General features: G+C 46.4%; 1 protein-coding gene across 2 annotated transcripts in view; it reads right to left on the reverse strand.

Annotated features, from left to right (window-relative positions):
* The window catches only part of dapk1 (death-associated protein kinase 1), a 69,722-nt gene that overhangs the window by 50,802 nt on the left and 1,268 nt on the right, over positions 1 to 17,652 (reverse strand). The window lies entirely within an intron of this gene.

The following is a 17,652-nucleotide window of genomic DNA, read 5'->3' on the forward strand; positions in this document are numbered from 1 at the left end:
CACACCCACCGCCGGCGAGTTGTTGGATCGGTGCGACCTCAATGCTTAGTTAGAGGTCGCTGCTCTTGTCGGGAATTCGGCCTTGTCATGGTGAGGCAGCGCTGGAATGAACAATGTTCAGTGGTAATGAGCAGCAGGAAGGCCTCGTAAACAGTGAAGTGGGAGTGGGCAGGGAACGCGTTTCATGATAACAACGCAGCACAATGCAGCAGAGAGGAAGGGCGGCCGGTGCATCTGGGTGAAAACACGCGGCCGCGCATGTTTGCTACGTTGCTGTGTTTCGTCTCCTTCTATTCTTATCTGTAATTGTTGTTACAGCGTGAACTCCCACGGGAACAACGGCCACGCCCGGGAGCAGAAGCAGCTGCCGCTCTTTACAGCACGATGTGCGAACGCAACATGAAAGAAGGGAGAAGCTTAAAAGCTCTCAGCGCAGATCCACCGACCTCATGTTCTACCCACATGGTCCAACATGAGGTCATAAAGCAGGTTTGGGCATCGGTGACAAAACCCAAACCTACAGGTGCCGATGCATCTGTACAGCTGCAGCACTGCTGCTCCACAAACAGCTCGTCTTTGTACGTTTGCAAAGCTGAAGCAGCGAGAGTCACCGAGACGGTCGGAGCTGCAGGACGTTCAGCGAAGCAGCTGCTGGGAAGCTTTGATAACATAAGGTGTCATCATCAGCTTTCAGCTGCTCGAGGAAAAGGAGAAACTACTCAGGACAGGAATGTTTAAGTAGAGCCTGATGAAAACAGTTTATTCATTTAACGCCAACGTCGAGATATCTGCATCAAACCAGAGGTGGCGCTCAGCGACGCTTTAATGGAGCCAAAGCTCAGCAGTGACAGCGAGCTGTGCTCACTGCTACCACACCACATCGATACTCCACAGACTCACTGTGTTTTTCTTTATGGGCAGTTCAGTTACTTTTATGTGTCTGACTCTGAGGAGGTTCAGCTCTGACACTAATCAGTAAAGTTCTCTTTTACCAGTTAATAAAATATAAACACTTTTACTCGCTGTGAAGGAAAAACAAAGGTTTAAGAAAGTGTTTCTGCTCATTTCATCACAGGATTGAAGTCACAGCTGCTCAGGTTAAAGCATCAGCAGCAGAGGAAGTACATGATGAAACTTCTGGGTTATTCCTGAGGTTCAGGAGTTTATCTCTTTATACGACTGCTGTTTTCACAGAGTCCGAGAATCAGGTCGGGATTTTGTCCGCAGTTGAATCTGAAGGAGACCGCTTCTACTACAGATGCAATCCTCCTCCTGTTGGTGAAGCAGCTGCGATACGGGGCAACAACTCACTAGCTGTGAATATACGAACCTTTTACCAGCAGCTACTGTCAGGTCAGTGCAGGAAGAGTTAAGGACACGCAGGAATAACATGTAAATGCATCAGGAGTGAAAAGAGGGAAGTGAAGAAGGAATAAATCCTGGGAAGTCCCCCAGCAGCCGAAGCCTGGAGCACTTCAGGGTCACCTGATCCAGGCCTAACTATAAGCTTTTAAAATATAAGGTCTTAAAAGCAGAAAGGCCGTCTGTCTGCTAAGTCCAGACTGGATCAAAGTCCACTGGAGAGGAGAAGGACAGCTGAAGACTCCCATTCTGCTGTTTGGACCCATGCAGGCTTCAGTCTGAGTGACAACATGGTATTATGAGGTCCCTAACATGCATTTGCATCTCCACAGGTTAATGTTCAGGAAGGTTAAAGCCTGAAGTGAAAAGTGTGGAAACTGACCTGTGACGATGTGATCAGCAGGTCAGAAACACTCTGATGTAACAGCAGCTGAGCAGGGAGGCAGATCTGCATCAGCGCAGTTTGCTGACTGACACCGAACCTTAAATCACATGAATATTAAAACTACGCAGGCCTCATATAAACACGACAGGATTATTTTAGCAGCACAGGGTTGTGTTGGAAAGGAGCTTCCTCAGTGAGAACGAAGTGATAACAAGCTCAGACAGAAGTTCATGTTGTCAACGCAGGGTGTCTGGCACAGCTCGGGCTGACAGCAGCTGAAGATGACACACACACACACACACACACACACACACACACACACACACACACACACACACACACACACACACACCTGGAAACGTCTGCGTTCTCTGCTGGACAGCTGACTGTAACACGATCCCGCTGGCTTTCTGTTCTCAGAGATGAGAACAAATCTCGGTGTTATCTTCATACATCTGCATCTTTACTTCACATTATCAGGCGTTGTCCAAGCAGACTCTTGTGTTTGTGTGGACGCCATTAGATTCTGCAGAATAACCCGATGTGTAAGTGATTCCATGGCTGTCTGGGCTTGAAAAGGAAAGCAAGATGCTCAGCCTCCTAATCTTTGGCCCCAATCCAGCCATACATCACAGCCCAGGCTCGTGGGAGCAGAATACAACGTATAAAGACATTTTAAGCGCTCAGTATAAAACATACAGGGTAAAATAAAAGCCCTTCCTGCAGCAGACCATCTGCACTGTGCAACGTGTTAACGCATCCTTTCCCCTGCTGTTACAGTAAAACAGCACAGCTGCTAACAGGCAATCATCCCAACCCACCACCTCATGCATCTCCACCAGCAGGCTGACCAGGTCGCATTACTCAGCTGCTCTCCCCCCACACTGAACAGATCCCAGCTCTGCTGTTTGGACTGCAGTCAGTTAAGGTGGCAATGCTCTGAAAAGCTGCTGATAGTTGAAGCAGCCCCCTACCCAGAACCTGCAGGAGACAGGGAACTGGTCCTCGATGCTGGGACTAAAGAAGACCAAAGGGCTGCTGCTGGTTTAGGATGGTAGAGTTGGACTCGGTCCACAGGATAAGAAACCAAAAGGCTGCTCTGCCTCCTCTCCCACCAACACTGCTCTGATAAACACTGAGTCTCGCTTCATTTGCCAAATAAATGATAATTATAAGCAGCTTTTAATGCACAGACTGGTATTATTTAATCACTAACAACAGCATTAAACGACACAAGCTCAAAAATAAGTGCACATAAATAAACCCTCAAGCTTCAAAGATCACGTCTTCATAACACAAACACAATGATGAGGTTTCTCTGAGACTTTAAACACTGCTGAGGAAACAGGCAGAAGGATATGGACAGGACAAAGAACAGCGCACTGTCCAATACTACACTGTGCACCGCTCTGTCACTACTGCGAGCCAGCTATTGATTGGCTCTGTGTACTACTACTGTGAAATCGGAGAGGGTGCTGAAAGCTGAAAAGTGTTAAGTACAATGCCGGGCAGGCTGGAAGAGCTTCGGGAAGGCGCACACAAGGCTTCTCTGTCAAATGTGGTGCGGGCGCACTCGGACCGACGGAGGACGACACATTCAGTAAGTGGGAAACAACGAGTGCGATCTCACCTCCCGCTCGCCGTCCTTCGCTGTAAACCCCACAGCAAACTTTGCTTTCTTGCTTTTTTCTCTATGTTGTTCATTTTTGTGCAGACTGCTCTGTTACGAGCAACTCACACAGCCTGAAGCCATCATCATCATCATCCTTCATAAAACAGTAACTCAGACTTAATCAAATAAACGTAGTGTCTTTCTTTAGACGTGCAGCTGTCTTCAGCAGCTCTCAGCTTGCATCAACTTTTAGAGGAAAAGTGCCAGATTTAAAAATGCAGCATCTCCTGCTTGCAGACGGCTTTCAGTTTAACGTCTTCTGGATTTCGAGCTGATTTGTTGGTGTGTTGAACAGACTGGCAGCTGAAAACGCTGCTTTTCTTTAAACTGTGAACAGAGATGGTTTGATGAGGAACTTTTATTGTGTTTTAATGTAACTGCAAAAACCCCAAACACATCAGTGAGGCGGACCGCTTCACTGGTGCATCGATCGCTGCAAACACCTGAGATCAAACGTCTCTCCTGTAACAGCGTCCTGTAAAGACGCGGTGAAACGAAACAAGCGATGATAAATAGACGTCTGTCAGCCTTTACAAAGAAAACAGTCACAGCATGAGTGAAAATCACACTATTCCATGTGTGTGTTTCTCCTGCATTACTAATAAACTACTGTAGGACATGTGATAAATAAAGACAAATGTCTTCATGATCATCATGTATGAGCTTATTTAAATGAACCTCCCAAAGCTGTTTTGGGTGATCCATTGTGCTCGTCTCACATCCGCCTAATAAACTTCACCATCCACTGATGGAGACGGTTTACTGAAAGAGATCCGAGGCCATTAAACACAGGTCTACGTTTCAGGTTCGATAATGGAGAAATCTAATAAAAGGGAGCCGCTGTAATCTGGCACGAGGCTCGCTGCCCGTCAGCTCTGTGACAAAGCGGCTTTTATGCTGCCCGATCATTGGCTGATGGGATCGTTCATCAGCGAGGCCTGCCAGGGAGAGATAAAGAGAGGCATGCTCGTCAAACCCTGGATAGGTGTGTGACCTGCACACTTTATATTTAACCTGATCCATTATGGCGCCCGGCAGCAGTTAAAACTCAAGTATTCCTCTGCAGGTCACGTTCAGTTCAGCATCTACGGTGAGCGGAATAAACAGAAATACAGTTTTATAGTTAAAGCCTCTGTTTATTGAATGAAGTATGAATGTGTGCTTTCCCCTCCTCCTAATGTAGGACACCAATGTGGTCCTGTCATCACCCTGCATGAAGGCTTTGGTCACATGAACAGTCATTACACATATCAGACACTGTGCTGCGAAGAGTTAGTTTGACCGCTCTGGGAGACGTGCTTTCATAGAAGTTCATGCCCTCTAATTTAGAATAGAATAGTATAGAATAGACTAGATTAGTATATAATAGAAGTAAAGAGTAGAACAGAATAGCCCTTTACTGTCACTGTACATGCACAACAAAAGTAAAGAAAATCTGAAAGTAAAAAGATAAAAGTAAGAAAAAAACTGAGAAAATAGTGAAACTTGAGTTCAGTGCAGTGGACAAGTCTAAGCACGTCTTTACCAGACGCTCGCGCAGGTTTAAGATTCATGTGAAACTGTTAATCACACGATTTGATAACAAAACATATTTGAAATGCAGGCCATGCACAAACTGTCAGATCAATCTGCCGAGCGGCTAATATTAGCCGCGCTCGCACCGGCAGCCTCGGCTTCCTGCAGGTAGCACGCACACACCTGCACTGAATGTGGCTACATGACAGTTTATGCCAGTCCACGTCCACGTGCTCGTTTTCTGCCTCCAAGTGCTGCAGGAGCACGCCGCTTCATGGAGGCCGCATCCATTTACCTCTCACCTCGCAGGTTTTCAGACAGATGTTGCTGTCAGTCAGAGCTGCAGCAGAACCGACATTTAAAAATGAAATCATTTGTTTAGCTACCAGTATTTATGATATAAACGAGTGCAGCCATCTTTAAACGTCAGGTTGACCAGTTACGAGCATCAGCAGTGCCGTCTCCGTGGACAGCAGCGGTTAGCTGTGAATGCATCCAGTGTGACAACTGTGTGTGTATACGACTAAAACGAGCTGACAGCAGAAGAAGCCTCGTTCTGCTGCAGGAGGGTTTCTACAAAGATGTGACGTGAATACCTGAAACTCTGGAGGGTTAGTAGCTCGCAGTGTTTCCTGATGTTGAAGCTTTGATCTTAGATGATATAAAAATTGTTTTTTTTTTCCTTGGTACACTAATGTGTCATCTTCACCTTCTGTCTGTGTGCAGTTTCCAAGCGAGGACCCGGTCTGTGCGAATACTCATCGTACAGTATGGCTATTAAAATACTGCTGTGTAAAAGTAATGTAATGTGAAATATATGACTGTGTTATCCTTTAATTAGCACTAAGAAACCGAGGCCAGCAGCTCCATCAGATGTTCAGCAGTTTTCTGGCTCACCTTCCAGGTAATGACCTCGATGCACTGAGTGGTTCGCTGCTCGCTGTCAAAGCTTCACACTGACAGACCCTCGAGGTGCTGAGTGACGGTGCATTTTGCTTTTAAAATCAGAGATGAATATTTGATGGGGATACAAATCGCTGCATCAGTGCCAAACTGCTCCACAGTGAGAGAAAAACAGCAGCGCATCAGTGGAGACCAGCTCAGATTTAATCAGATTCCCCAGGAAGGTCTCCACAAAGGTTTGAATTCCTTCAAACACGACGACAAGAACATTTTCTCCAACAACAAACCCCTGAAAGACTCTGTGTCGTGTTTATTTTATCATATAAAGAGAAGGGAACTAACAGCCTTTGTTTTGGGTGATGCATCCCTTTAAACGTGCCTGCTCACTTCAATTAAAGCCCTGCTTCTCTACTTAATTAAACTGTCTTTGGCTCACGGGGGATGAATACAGTCCCAGCGCTCTGCAGGCCAGCCTGTGTCAGCGTCCACATTCACAACATCAGCCTGCTCCTGCTCAGCTCTCCACACTTCCTCTGCATCTGATGCTCGTTGGCTGCAAACATGCTGAAGGAAATAATAAATAGAGATGACAACGCACAGAAACAGTGAAGTGAAACCACAGACTGCTGACAGATGATAATCAGTTACTGCCCCTCCCATTCTGAACCTCGAGTGCCGCTCTTATCGTCAGCTGATTTTACAGTAAGACCAGCTGAAACTTTACTGACAGTCACAACCGTCAAAGGATTTTTCTCACCAACACATGGCTGCTGGTTCTCCTTTATACTGAACTTGATTATGTGTCATCTTTAAATTAAAACAGGCGTCCAGAGTGCAGCAACAAACAAATATAAAAACTACAAGTTTTGCATAAAAAGTGTGTAAGTGGCATCGTTATAGTTTGTACTTAATTTAATTTATTAAGCCAGCCTTAATGCAGATGCTGCATTTCTGAATAATCAGCACAGTTTTACACTTTTGTTTGTGAGTTAGCAGCTTCACATTATTTATGTGGGCTGATCATCAATGAGAGAGATCTGATGGTTTTTAAAAACTGCTGTTAGTACGAGGGAATATCAGGCCTGTGAGTGGAAGACTGCACATTTCCACATAAAATGAAACATATATTCCTGAATGTCTCTGATTGGCTCTGCTTGCAAAGGTCACGGGTGTGTCGTGGCATATTCATAATGCCACCACAATGCAGGAGCCACAGGTTATCCTGATAGACACAAGGTTACAAACAAACAGAGGCCAGTCGCTCTTTTTCACACCGGTTCTGTTTCCACGGGCAGCTGAGTCTCAGCAGAAACAGAAGAGATCATCAGACTGTGACTGCAGCACCTCTGCAGCTCAATAACAGAGAAGTCAAAGGACAAAGCCTCTGCAGCAGGGCAGCGGCCGCAGGTTTCAGCGCGTCCGCCGTGACTCAGCGTGAAAACTCCCCGGTGAGGACAGGCTTTTCATTAGCACGGAGCCAAGTGTGGGAGCCCAGCTTGGAGTGCTCCCGGCCCACTCTGCGGTAGTGTGGGCCACAAACTGCACCGGCAGAAAAAACATTACGCAACCGCCGCGCCATTGTGTACGGCGGAAGGGTAACCACGGCAACAGGGCCGAGAGACTGAGCGGAGGAACCGGCGCTGGGTGGAGGAAGGAAGAGTGCGGTAGATAATCCTGGGTGGGTGTAAACAGCGCGTGTGCGAGTGTTTGTGTTCAGATAAGGATTTTATCAGGAGTTTTTCTGACACCTGTGAAAGTTATTAAACGTTATTAACGCCCTGAGAGCTTCACTGCGCCTCCGACAGGGCTCAGCATCGCTCCGCTCGGGCTTTAATGGCTCTACATTAAAAACCAGTTTCAACAATCTTATAATAAGACTGTAAAAAAGGAGCATTGATACACGGTTGACGTGGACATGACCCAACCTTCCTGTAGTTATCTTACCGTGTGGTTAATCTGTTATGCAAAGGTGCCCGCTGAGTCTCAGCTGTTTAACTGTATCAGTGATGAAATGATCGGTCTGATGTATGACGTCATGTTTCCAACAAACAGACTTCACCTGAGCAACACACCTGGATATAACATGACCCACTTTAGCATTTCTGAAATAAAATGTTATTTGTCTGCGGTCAGTATAAAAGCAGAGAGTTAAATCGCTCTTATTCTGAAAGTGCACTCGCTCGTGGCTGCGTCACCGAGGCGAGCGTACCGGAGACGACCGGCTGCAGCAGAGACTCCGTGGAGACGCAGCTGATTAAATACTTCATCATTTATATGTCACAACATACTCGGGGACTAAAATATTTGCAGGAGAGCACAAAACGGTATTTTGTAGCAGGTGTCGCACACCTGTATGTGTGTGTGTGAGTACGGGCCACGCCACCTGTCCATCGGCACACACACAAACTCGTTTTCAAACTTAGTGAGGACATCTCATTGACATAAGGCTTTCCCTGGCCCCTTACCCTAACCATCAAAAATCACATTATGAGTCTCATAAACGCCTTTAAACTTCTGGGGACCAGAATTTTGGTCCCCATAAGTTTACTAAACTTCCAATTTTTGTACTTCACAAAGATATGAATACACACACAGAAGATCAGTGAGGGTTTTTAAAGTGACTACATTAGCCTGGTGGTGAGCACTTTTGCCTAACAGATAAAAGATCGGCGGTTCGAGACCAGGAGCAGACCCAAATCCCTGTGAGGGCTGCATGAAGGAGGCCACTCAGTGTGAAAGTCTGCCATGTGGATCCGTCTACTGTGGCAGCCCCCTGTGAATAAGGGCAGCGTTCACATTACGACTGCTAACTTTCTGCTGAACAGACTTTTTCCTCCGCTCAGCTGTTTCCCAGCCTGGCAGCCAGGTGTGACTCAGGGGGGAGGAGTCTCATTCAGACACAACTGCAGGTTCAAGAAACTAATAATGTCTCCTCTGATGGAGAGATAACTGACAGAAAGCTAAATGAGAGGCAGGCAGTGTTTGCCCTCGTCTACAGCCAGAGTGAAAAGACATTCAAGTGTCGCAGGAATGTCAGTCACCTCCCCCAGGCCCAAGCTTTCAACGGCACAAACAATGGAGACATTGTGCTTAAAGGTAAAGAGGAGAGGTGAAAGGTTTCCTTTGCCATCTTCACACTTGTTACGACCAACAGCCTCCAGGATCTTCAAAGATTTCAGACGCTGCAGAGACAAAGTTCTGATCCCAGCGGGCTGTCCTGCTGTAACTCTGAGAGGACGACTGAATGCCAGCAAGCAAATATAATCATCCTGGAAGAATCCTTGCAGTCACACTGATGTGTACAAATACCCAGAGATAAGTAGAAAAACGATGGAAAAAAAACAGGTGAAACAGTGGAAAGGGCTGATGAACTGTGCAGGTCTCAAAACAATAAATCATCATGAATCAATCATGAAGAAATGAAGGTTTCTTTCACCCAAAGCACCGACGTTAATGGTCAAACAGGCACCGACTGGTTCTGCCAAGAATTACAGAACGAAAACATCTCAAACTGAACAACAGCATCATTCATGTTATTAATCTTTGTCTCTCTTCCACAGCATGTCTTTATCTTGTCTTCCTTCTCTCATCCCGACCGGTCGCAGCAGATGGCCCCGCCCCTCCCTGAGCCTGGTTCTGCTGGAGGTTTCTTCCTGTTAAAAGGGAGTTTTTCCTTCCCACTGTCACCAAAGTGCTTGCTCATAGGGGGTCATATGATTGTTGGGTTTTTCTCTGTATGTATTATTGTAGGGTCTACTGTACAATATAAAGCGCCCTGAGGTGACTGTTGTTGTGATTTGGTGCTGTGTAAATAAAACTGAATTTAAATTGAATTCATAACTAATCAAACATGTTTCATGTTTACAGAAATATGAACGTTTAAGCCCATATTGTACAATCTACACGTGACTTCATCTGCAGGCTGTAAACACCGATGAGGCCGCTGGAACAGACCCCGTCCGACCGGCTCGATCAATCATCACGTCTGATGGTCTGACAATCATGACGAGTGTACCCGGCTAAACTGTGCAGTCTGTGGGGCTGCTGGTGCGTTTATAGGCTGAATATGAGTGAAAGCTTCTGGTACTAAGAATCAAAAATGCTAATTTATTCAGCGTATTAGAGATGTGTGTTTACAGAGGCGATGAGTTACCTGTCTGCTGTGGGTACTAATGCGCTGCATTTGTTAAAGAAAAACACGACAAACTTTATTTAGCACTTTGTGTAAATTAAGGGAAGTTCTGGACTCCTGCACAGTTCACTGAGGAGACGGCAGCAGGAGAGGAGGGCTTTCTTTCTGCTTTTTCAAACAGGGCCCCCATATGTCTGACGAAACTGACATTCAGCAAGTTTCGAGCCGGTTAACTCCGCCGTGACTCAGGGGAAATCAGCAGGCGCACAGACTGGTTCTGTAGGTTGAGCAGAGACGCTCTGAGCTGATGTGACCTCGCAGTAATGAGACAATTTCAAAAATGACAAGTAGGCAGGAGACGACATTCAGATGCTAAACGATGACGTTACAGTTTGAATCTTTGAACACCTCCAGTCTGACTTTGTCAGCATTAATTAAAAGTTCATTTTGAAAGCTCCTGCTCGTTTTCCTCTCCTTATCTCACGAGTCCAACTAAAAACACGCAGCTGGAAACGTCTGTCAGGAGGATCTGTGAAGGTCAACAGGATCAGAAGAATTCCTGTTTATGTGAGGCATAAGAACGCAACTCAGACCAAACAGCACCAAATAACTGTGGGCGTGACAGAGAGAGTGAGACTGTGTTCTCTGATCATGTAGTCATGTGACATCACATCAGCGCCGTGTCTGCGGTGACCGCAGCCCAAACGAGGCTTTACCTAATATACTGTTTACAGTAGTTATACTTTAAGCCCTCAGAATATTTTTCCAACAGTGACACTTAATCCGCTCAAGGATTAACGATATTTTACTCGTAGCGTTTCAAATGATCCTTTATGTAAGCCCACACAGGACGCAGAGACGAGTCACGCTGCAGTAGCAGGTAACAGCACTGGACTGTAGTTGTGTCCAAAGGAGCATCTTTCTCGGCTCACAGGTTCAGCCGTCCGTGAATGTTTCTTTGTATCAACCCAACGTTGTTGTGATTGTTGGTCTTTGACGTACCCACTCGGGTTTGTCTGCTCTCTGCACACTGACCCATTACTGAAAGATGCATCTGCAGACCTCCGTGGTCTGGTGGCATGCTCATTTTTTAACATTCACATTTGAACTTTTACGTTTATTTAGTTGAACACAAGCTGCTTTCATCGTAGCCTTTGATTAGCCCTCACTGTCACCAGTGGGCGAGCATGTGTGAAAAGAAGACAGATATTCTAAGGAACGAGACGAGGAGTTACGCAGCGATATCAGTTCAAGTGAACATGAAACAAAAGAGACGCAGCATCGCTTTCAAGTGCACGTTTTCATTAGAGTTTGGAGTCGTTCATGCGCCGAGAGAAGAAGGCTGCGTGCAGTTTATCTAAATGCAGTCATCAGAGTCGTTCCTGTTAACAGCAGGAGGAAAACCCTGCAGGAGAGTTTAAGCTTGAAAAGTTGCAGAAGATGAGAGACAGAAACGGGAGAAGTTGTCTTCCTCCACCGTTTACATCCACTCGGTTTCCACGCTCCACCGCCTGCACGTCTCTCCTAATTGACCGCAAAGGGTTGTAGCGCGTCTCACGTGCGCTCCAACACACACTCAGCTTCACGCACGGCGCCAATCCCCTGCCATTCACCCGCTAACACAGCAGCAGGAATCCAATCATCCCGCCCTGACTGCAGAGATTAATTGAAAATAACTCATTACGCTCGGCGAGGATATTCCAAGTGAGTCCGAGTTCAATTCGACTCGTGAGCTGATTTCAATTTGAGTCTAAGTGCAGAATAACCAGACTACAGTCAGCCTCAGAGCTCGGAGACACAAACTCTGCTCACGAGTCCTGATCAACTCTTCTCACAGCTGACTCGTCTTGTTTACGGTTTTTTCCACCTCGTCTGTCTTTAATGATAATCTCGAGGCCACAGGAACATTAGATGCTCCTCTGACTCACGTACTACTTATTACTCCTGCTAATGTTGGCAGGCTGAAGCTCAGGGTGTGCGTGCACTCAGTGCTGCACACAAGTGTGTTAATGACTGAATGTAAATACATACAGCAAAGCAGCAGATACACAAACAAGAGTCGGGATGTTTTACTCTGATCAGGATTTATGACCAGCATCTATATGACTCCCACTTTGGCCCTTTGACCCGGTTATTGAGGCTTGGTTTCCAGTTACCACCAATCTTCTGATAAGCTGGAACATATGGACTGAAACGTGCTCATTTTACCTCCTCACAGTGCAGTGCAGGATCAGACGGGGCTGATTGCTCGGCCTCTGCTGCAGCGTAAAGCTTTCTCAATAGATCGACTAACAGCTCGTCCAACCTGCCCGACACCGAGCACAGAGGACGGGAATAAAAGCACCGCACACGGTCCTGAAATGGTTTTAAAAGAGTCCTTTTAAATATCAGTTACTCTAAAGATTTGATTTATTACACAATAAACTAATATAACAACAAATTTTAAAATTGCATTAATTCTATTAATATTTCTATATTTTATTTACTCATTTAATCATCCAGGGATACGTCAATAATAAAAGCAAAGACATCTGATCAGAAAAACCCTCAAATCTCAGAGGATTAATCGCTGTATCCCACAGCAGCCTCCTCTCACTACTCTGGCCTAAAACTTCCAAAACTTCCAAATACATGCGACACGTACTAATATCATGATCAGAGAAATGTGCAGTCGGAAAGATGATGCCAAGTGTGGGCAACGAAGAAACGCTGAAAGGATTTCTCACTCAGACTGAGCCTGAACTCTGTTAGTATGAGATCAGCAGTAAATCATTTCTTCCACAGAGCCTCTGAATATTCAGCGAGTACTAAGAGAACACATTAGTCGTGTTGTTATCCTGATATCTCGTCTGTGGGTGTGGGCAGTTTGGACAAACTGCAAACAGAGCAGCTCAGTGTGGGTCGAAAAACTTGAGTTTTCTATCTGGCTTCACTGAGCGCGTGCAACTTTATGACGCCAGAATCAAAGACGTGGAGGATGCTGAATCCTCTGGTTTGACTTTAGTGTGGCGGTCAGGTGAAAGGTCAACATACAGAGATTCCTTTATGTGACAGCGAGATGCATCCAGGCAGCGACCACAGTTCAGAGACACGGAGCTTCCAAAATGCAAATGATGAGATCGCACACCAATAAAAAAAACACAGTGCAGACATTACAACACCATCAGTGATCAGTGCTGCCTCTGCTCCGCCTTTATGCACCGGGCTGTCTTTGTTCACACCGACAGTCACTGATGCATTTAATGCAGAGCAGGCGTCAGCAGACGAGCGGGCCTGTCCTCATTTTTAAAAGTACTCCACTTTAAGGTTTTTATAAATCTATTGTGTTGGACAGTCACACCAAAGTATGTAACGACCACACTGGAGCTAATGCACTGCTGCTGCAGCACAGCGGCGCAGTAGTCCTGATATGACTGCACTGCCGCTCCCTGGGATCCAGGGGGAGGACGGGGGGGGAGGGTGGGTGAGTGACAGGCTTCATCAAGGCCACTCCTGCTTCCCAGACTGCCCCTCCACCCAACAGAATAACCAAGGGTGGTGATGGGGGGGTAAATGTAGGTCAGTAGCTGGTTGGGGCAGCGTCTGCACCGAGTGCATGCTGATTCCTGCTGCTGACTGTGCTGGAGCAGCTTTACTGTCAGTGTCCTCCATAAACAATAAATAAATAAATGAAGAAAAGATTTGTTCAGGGAAAAATATTTTGAAATGATATCGTCTTTGAATCCAGGACACAGGATCCTGGGTGGATTCTTCAAATAATCCTGTTTTGTATTCACAGCGATTCGTCTTTGGGGAGTTTTCCCGATGAAGCCCAAACGCAGCCTCAGCTTAATGCTTTTACCTTCATTTGCATTGCAGAATCTTTTTAGAGCTACAGCCTCCCCTCCTCCTCTATGAACACACACACACGCACACACACACACACACACACACACACACACACACACACACACACACACACACAGACACACACACACACACAATAGGAGGGCTAACTGGTAGAGAGCCACACAGCGGTCAGATGAATGCAGACTAACGATGGAGCCACAGCAGCCCTGCAAAAATATGCAAAGTGTAAAACTGCCACGTGGACCCGATGAAAAGCACACAGCAAATGGATTCCACAGTGGGAGTGGGCTCGTGTCATTTTTCTCTCTCAATCAGGAAAAAAAGGCCGAGTCAGCGTATCTCTAAACACGTGACAGCCCTGAATCTCCCGCCACAAAAGAAATAAACGAATCCAAAAAAATAAGAAAGCAGAACTCGACTCACATGACCGAAGTGCAAGCTGTGCCCGTCTCTTCATGCAGGCTTGCTGAGGCAGTCAGCATGACCGCATGCTCTGCTTAGACCCACACAGAGGTTTACTGTTATTCTAGAGCAGTACTGGCATCAACTCAGAGATCAGATATCAGCTGGCCAGCGTCGTCTGCCACTGACGCTGATTTCTGTCTTACGTCCCGTCTGGGAGTCATGCATCATCTCCAGCTTTCTCCCTGCGTAGGTCAGAGCTGCATTTCATTCAGCTGCCTCTCCAGCGAGTGTCGCCCTGCAGTCGGAGCCTTCTAGTTTGGAGATTTCTAACCAGCACCTGCAGCAGGTGGATAACTGGTTAAAGTCCCGCTGCACTGGGCTCACTGGGGACCAGTCCAAGGAGGTACAGCTGAAGTCCATGGACGAGGCGAGGAACTCACTGCCTGGACAGCTGATTGTATTGTGTGTCATAAAGCACCTGCTAACTGAGGCCTCTGCAGAGGAGCACCACATAAACACTGTTATTTAATCGTTTAATTAAGAAAACACACGCGCCGGCTGTCACGGACAACCCATAATGCACTGCAGAGGCACTGATAATGGAAGCAAAACAAACTAAAAGGTTTGATGGGGTAAAAAAAAGCCCTGCAGCGACAGAAGCTCTGAGCCTGAATGCTTGTGTCTCTGCAGTCTAACATCACCACCATTAAAACACTGCAGCAGTGCTTCACCCGACACTTAAGCATCACACTGAGGAGGCGTCAAACAACAGACCCTTTGAGATGCTGCAAATACGACGTCTTCAACAATCTTACTGATCTGAGGTGTGAAGTGAGACTTTTCTGTGAAGCAGTTACAGAGATCAGCTGAGCACAGATGTGGTCGGTGCTTTATTTTGAAATGAAAGGCCAACTTCTGTCAGGAGGCCTTTAAACTGAACCCAGCCGGGCTCCACGCTGCACTTTTGTTTTTGGGGAAAACTCAAAGGGATGAATTTGATGCACATTGTGCAGACACATCACTCTTTTTAAAGCGCAGCTCCGCAAGCAACAACTTGATGCTTTGCCCGGAGCTTCAACGGCTGACCTGCAGTTTCACAATCGTTTCTCTGACTGACACTTTATTAGGCACGTCTAATATTTCCAGTTTTCCAGGTTGTGTTCTGAAAGGCTGGAAAAACTGGGCGAGCAATGGCACACGGATCACAGAGGTGATAAAAATCAAGATGAAGCAGTGATTCTGAACAGGCCTGAGAGCTTCAGCAATAATGCAACATTTATAGACAGCATTATATAAGATCACGCTGCTAACATGTATGCTTTGGCTTTGTTCCTGCGTGCTCGCTGCGCAGAGATGCTCATGCATGATGCTCGGCTTCACCGGGCATCAGGTCCTCCATGCATAAACTCTTAAGCAGCCAGTGTCGGTGTCAGTGACAGGGTAGAATCACCGCCTGGGTGAATTCCCATTTTCCCATTTTGCCAAACAGAATGGGCCTTGATCCAAGTGCAGCCAGCGGCAGGCCTGGAGTACAGTCGGATCAAAAGCCCCTCAGTCTGCAGGCATGTTGGGCTTTACAGTGAAAGACTCACCAGCTTTCATCATTAACAGACTCTGGTTTATCCTAAAGTTCATCCAGTACCAACACAAATATATAAAGACTGCACAGTCACTGTGGTTTCTGCATTTTCATCCAAAACCTCTGATTTCTTCTTCCTGTGCAGCTCGTCTGTTTGTACAGTACAAGTGTTCCAATTCAGACACAGCGAGCACGCTTAACTGCACAAAAATGTCTCCTCTTGCCTCGTTTCAACACACGTGGGCTGCTAATGCAGAGGTGTCAGGCCCAGTTTGGGAGTGCTGCTGATCAGTGCGCCCGAGTGTTACATAAGACCACCTGTGTGCAGCATCTATGGGAAAGATCATTAAAACGTGACGCGGCAGCAAGGAGACGCCTGAGGACGCTGCAGGACGTCACCGGACTCAGATACATCAGATTCTGAGTGACTGATGAGAGGAGAAGTAACACTAACCTCACCCATAAAAGACGCAGCAGAAAGAAGAACAAGTCTAGTTCCAGCTGCACACATGGTGCATGCCTCTTTGTGCCCATGCAAAATAAGTTTCCCACAGACACACTCATTTCTGAGTCCTCGCTGCTGGAGCGCTCTCCAACAAACAGCATGCATAAATGACAGGACTAATTGAGCAAATATTTTCTATCCCAACACTCCAGATGCTGGAACATTTAGGATGATTCAATAATGGTGGTGGATGATGATATCAGCTCTCTATTCTCCCCATCCATCCTCAACAGAGAGCGGATCCCGGTGTTGGAGCAACAGCCAATCGAGACTATCGCGCTCACGTAGCCGTCTACTTTACCTCAGGTTAGAAACTCAATCCCATTACACACAGCTCCCCGATCGTCTCTGTTACTACAGCAGCTGCAGCAGCGCAGGCTTTCCTGCACACGACACAGAATCAGCAACGTTACAAAGGCCCGAGGAGCAGAAAACAGCTGGCTGATTATTAGCAATGTTTCATAACCACAAACTCAGAGATCCACTTCCACAGCTGTGACTCTCACATCTGGGAGCTGGAATGCATCTTGGCTGTATCATTTCTGCCTTTATTATTACGTAATATTACAACATTTTTTTTTACCGAATCAGCAATAAAGTCACAGTGAAAACAGGACAGCCTTCATGTGACTAATCTGCTTTCACTTAAACTAACTTATAATTAAAAAACAACATTTGTGAAGATGTTCAATTAACCAAAACCTACATTTGGTTACAATGAAGGCTTAAAAACATCATCCAGATAAACACTGTGCTGTTGCACGTCCTCGCTCTTCTCTAGCAGCCCAAACAAACTCCCTCCCTGACTGGTTTTGTCAGCTCAGCTCGAGCAAAGATGACGGCACGAGAGATTTTCGCTTGATGAGGAAGATAAAGCCAGGTCAGCCGTTTGCTCCAGTCAACAAACACGTTATGTTTGGAATCATCTGCCACATTCGAGCATCACTACAAACCAAACTCAGGTCCAGCTCTGTCACAGCGTGTCATACACAGTCAGCTTCTTCACCCTGATTATCAGCATCCACCTTTGACCAATCACACACGGAGTGACAACCAGGATGGACACCTTCTCCCTGTAAAGATCTACATCACCCTCCTCCTGCAATAAAACCCAGGAAGACACAGCAACTCTTCATCACTGACGACAAAGCATTATGGACTGCATTAATCACAGCTTATCACACTCGCTCACTCACAGTGGGGGGATTCAGACACGCGTGGACCACAGCTCTGCACAGATGGGCTAAATAAACTTTGAAACATTTATTATCTAAATGAAAATAAGGTCTTTTCCCAGCATCCCCCCGCCCCGGGCACAGAAAGGGGAAGTTGATGCGCATTAGAA

The sequence above is a fragment of the Pelmatolapia mariae genome, linkage group LG12, assembly GCF_036321145.2.
Source record: "Pelmatolapia mariae isolate MD_Pm_ZW linkage group LG12, Pm_UMD_F_2, whole genome shotgun sequence".
Lineage (NCBI taxonomy): Eukaryota > Metazoa > Chordata > Actinopteri > Cichliformes > Cichlidae > Pelmatolapia > Pelmatolapia mariae.